This window comes from Rhinichthys klamathensis, unplaced genomic scaffold (genome assembly GCF_029890125.1).
Source record: "Rhinichthys klamathensis goyatoka isolate OS25496 unplaced genomic scaffold, OSU_Roscu_1.1 h1tg000029l_1, whole genome shotgun sequence".
Classification (NCBI taxonomy): Eukaryota; Metazoa; Chordata; class Actinopteri; order Cypriniformes; family Leuciscidae; genus Rhinichthys; species Rhinichthys klamathensis.
Genome location: NW_026606579.1, coordinates 5,175,729 through 5,181,050, shown reverse-complemented (window position 1 = coordinate 5,181,050; position 5,322 = coordinate 5,175,729).

Here is a 5,322-nt window from a genome sequence, read left to right as displayed (position 1 = left end):
CAACGCCACAGCGCCACTCATGAACAATAGACGGAGCTCGATGAAGGAAAGGGGGAGTCGCGAAACTCTTCCAAACCGTTAAAAACGGAAACCGGCCATGAGCGTCGGCGGGGGGAAGGGAGCTGTCAGTTTAGACTAGCGTCATAAAAATCATAAAACATAAGTCAGGCAAAGTGTTGGCTATAAGGTTATGAGGAAGGAGTTTAACTTAATGTATTTGTATTTAAAACTCAGTCATGATGTGTCTGAAACCTACTTAATAACTTCCATTTGCTTTTTGCATCCAGCTCTTTTTATGCAAATTTTGGGATATTGCATTAAAAAAATTGGATGGAAGCGCTAAGATGTGCATACATTACAAAAGTGCATAAAAAATGTGTTTAATAAAAAAATCTGATAAAAAGACATACTATGCACATAAACTACGATGCAAGAAAGACGCAATAATAATTCCAAACACAAGATAACATGATATTTATTGCGTTTTGTCGGTGTGCTCTGCAGGTGCTAGTAATTTATGATGGCACATTGCAGCAACTTCCTTTTTTATTAGATATTTTGCCCCAATTTTTCAGGAAGTGACGATTTTGTTCTCTTGAACACATGGGATGGAAATGGTGCTTTATTCGTGAATGTTTTATTGCGATATTCCAATTTTATATCCAATATATTTCATAATGAATATATCCAATATATTTCATAATATGTAATATAATGACTTCTGAACTTCTGAAATGCGTAAGTCAAAGTCTTTCAGTCTGTTACAAAACATCACATATCTATGACTATATCCAATATCATAATATAATGACTTATGAACTTCTGAAATACATAAGTAAAAGTCTTTCAGTCTGTTACTAAACATCACGTCTATGAATATATCCAATATATTTCATAATGTGTAATGACTTATGAACTTCTGAAATGCATAAAGTCTTTCAGTCTGTTACAAAACATCACATATCTATGAATATATCCAATATATTTTATAATATGTAATATAATGACTTCTGAACTTCTGAAATGCATAAGTAAAAGCCTTTCAGTCTGTTACAAACATCACATATCTATGAATATATCCAATATATTTCATATGTAATATAATGACTTCTGAACTTCTGAAATGCATAAGTAAAAGTTTTTCAGTCTGTTACAAACATCACATATCTACGAATATATCCAATATATTTCATAATATGTAATAAAATGACTTATGAACTTCTGAAATGCATAAGTAAAAGCCTTTCAGTCTGTTACAAACATCACATATCTATGAATATATCCAATATATTTCATATGTAATATAATGACTTCTGAACTTCTGAAATGCATAAGTAAAAGCCTTTCAGTCTGTTACAAACATCACATATCTACGAATATATCCAATATATTTCATAATATGTAATATAATGACTTATGAACTTCTGAAATGCATAAGTAAAAGCCTTTCAGTCTGTTACAAACATCACATATCTATGAATATATCCAATATATTTCATATGTAATATAATGACTTATGAACTTCTGAAATGGATAAGTAAAAGTCTTTCAGTCTGTTGCAACACATCATCACATATCTATGAATATATCCAATATATTTCATATGTAATATAATGACTTATGAACTTCTGAAATGGATAAGTAAAAGTCTTTCAGTCTGTTGCAACACATCATCACATATCTATGAATACCGTATATCCAATATATTTCATATGTAATATAATGACTTATGAACTTCTGAAATGGATAAGTAAAAGTCTTTCAGTCTGTTGCAACACATCAAATATCTGGCACTGCGCACTGCTAGCTTAAGTTACATCGTGGTGTCTGCAATTAAAGTAGTACAATCTGCGCTTTGTCGCAGTAAATGGACAGTTATTTACTCCCGATCCCTTATAATAACCGCCGGGCGGATATAAACGACACGGGGTGACTACATTCAACCATTACACGCACCCCTCTCGCAAGTTATTCTGCCACAAAATGGCGGAGCTCGACGCGAAAGACCCCATTTTGTCAAGCTGACGATAAGAACCGTTCGAAAAAGCGGAATTTTATTTTTCTACCGATATTTTGCGCGAGTTTGTGATGCGTTTCGCCGCGCGCGCGCTGATATGTTGTGCCGTCGCGCGCCAGAGTGGAGAATAATGTCCGCGCGCTCTGGGTTTGACGCGGCGCGAGATCTGCGCGAGCGAAGGCACATATAAACTAGATTAGATTTATATCATATTTTAAATAACACCTAATAAACTTGATAGGGAGTCATTGTATTTAGAGTATTTGCTGTTTAATGTTCTGATCGGTTAGAATTGTTAACGTGCATTAATTTGTTATATATCAATAATCTGTTTTCATGTTTTATCATCTGCAAAAATGGTGTACTCATATCTGTTAAGTAATCCAGCTGGATATGCACATCCGCGCGAAACATGCATTTATACGGGATTTTCAAGGCGATGGAAAACCTAAAAATATCGGTATTTTAAAATGGTGCTGTTCAAAATGTGATGGAAATGGATAAATATGATCATCTCATAGTCAGATCAGTATTTCATCTGCTAGAAATTGTTCTTTTGTGAGTGCAACTGCTTTAAAACGATTTGTAAAAATCCGGAAAGTCATGCAACCATTGCACATTGAAATGCATAGACGAACTACATGCAGCTTTACTTCAGCAAACTCAAAACCTGCTTCATCTGAGGAGTTATTAGACATAAGCCACTGTACCAGATTGTCCACCTAATCTGTTTAGTATTAGTCTATCATCTGAAGGATGCACGACTAAAACAGAGTTATTATATCTCAGTCTTTGCTAAACTGAGACAGTAACAGATATTAAGCAGCATAAGAAGGGTTTGAGGAGAAAAGACAGTAGATATGAAGAGTGAAAGTGGGAAAGTGCGCCTTCTTGTGGTTAAACATCGAAAAATTCTGTTAATAACGTTATTAAAATATATAAAAATGTTATTAATAACCTTTGAGGCTTTTGGCCTCAATTAAATCTTTTTGCATTTTGCACAGGAGTTTTCAAACAAAAACTTCGTGGAAAAGTTTAAGCACTAAAACATTTTAAAATAAGATTCAACATTTTTTTAATATATACAAATTATTTAAATAATTAATACATTAGATTAAAATTAGTTGATTTAAATAAAAATATTAAATAATACTAAATAAATTAACAAATAATATATATATTTGATTAAAATAAATAACTACATAAATAAAAACATTTTATATAGTTAAAAAAATATTTAAATAAATACATTTGATAAAACTAAACAAATAAATAAAAATAAGAAAAGCAGTGTAAAATGTAAAACAAATGAGATTAAACTAAAGTAAATCAATAAATAGATTAAAATAAATATAAGAAGGTTGATTTAAATAAATACATTTACAGCGAGTAGAAAAAAATCGCAATGATGTTATGTACGGTAATACAAACTAAATCTTTTGCACATTTCTAATATTATTTTTGTTTTTTAAATATAAAAAACAGGAAGTTGAAACCCTCAGCTTGTAGTTTTGTCTTTTAGCCACTAGGACGCAGCACTTTCACACACATTATATATAATAATCTCATTATATCAGGAAACGTTATAGATTTAAGAGGTTAAATAGATTATGCCAGAGAAGAGAATGGTGTAGTTACTGGTGTAGTAAAACACATTTCACTGCAATATCACTTTAAAGGGGATTTTAAAATTGTGATGTACAGGCCTGGAAATGTCATGGAAATTGATAAATATGTTCATCTCATAGTCAGATCCTCCTGACAACCATAAATCTTTTTTATTTTCAAAGTTAGTTTTAAATATAAATATTTACATAAATAAATGTGTGTGTGTCGTTACATTGTTTGGAGCATAAAAAACAATTGGAGATTTTTTATTCATATTTTATGCTATGTCCTCTATAGAAAACACAAGGACTGGGTTATTAAGAAAATTAAATGCCATGATAAAGCATGTAAACAATGTTTCTTTTTTTTCCCCGTTTACCAATCAATTTTTAGGTTTGAATAAAGATGATTCTCAACTATGTTATGAAAGATGTAACCGAATGATTTGATACACTATTTTACTTTATGCTATATGTGTGTAAAATGACCATAAATGTATTTTCCCATGATATACAATGTATTCAATTTGCATATTGTGTTCTTAGGGCAACATGTAATGAAAAAAGAAGTGTAATAATGGTAGTAATAACTTTGCAACATGTTCATAGGAATATTGATATATAATTTCTTTCTATATTCAATTTATATATATCATTTCTTTCCTTATTCACTTGTGTCTAAGCATTGTGTCTCAACAGTGGATATGTATTGATGTTTATTTACAACAAGAAATTTGAAAATTAGTCAGATTTAAATGATAATTACAAAATATTATCATAAAACTAAGATGTATAGAAATTCACTAAAATATAAATGTCCTCTACAGAGGAAAAACAATAAAAAGTCTATGCCTGGGTCTCAGGATAATATAGATCAATTATGAAAACTTGCTTCGCATTGATTTTTTCACTGTAATATTATCCTGAAATTTACACAATGCCAGTATTAAGATTAAAATGGTACTTTCCTGTTATTCTGAATGAATTATTCGATGTTCAAGTAGGGCCACGAATGCAGGAGTTAAACACTTATAGACCTTTATTTGAGCACAAACAAACTACATTCAAAACAAACATTTTCTTAAAGTGCTGGAAGAATTTCTCATACACAATCTGACACAAAAATACAAATAAAAGAACCATCTGATAACAAACCACACGTACATATATATTCCAACAAACAAACTTAAGGCACAAAACCCCTAATACTCTAAAAATGAGTTTAAAATGTGCTCTAAAAATGAAGCAATTTGAGATTCAAACATGAATTTCGCTTCGGTTGCCGTAGAGAGGTGTTCCTGCATATTATGGGCTGTCATATCGACATATGTCTCTTATGGAAGGCGATTTCAATGTAAATATGACCTGGAAACAACACACGTGTATTTCAGTATTGCCCACAGCGCATCATACATGAAGACACACATCAGTCTAAACACACACACACACACACACTTACTGCAACATTCTGCTGGTTATGAGCGCAGACGGAAGAGATGAACATACAGTGAAAAAATGATCAGTGGATCACCATATGATATTAAACACAAATATGAGTTTGTAACCATGCATAATTTGAAACAGACTTAAACGAAATCTATAATCTCTTAGCTAAAATAATGACAATTACAGTAGCAAAAGAAGAAGAAAAAAGTTGATGCAAGATGTAGGCTATCCGAGGCGGTGTTTAGTATGGCA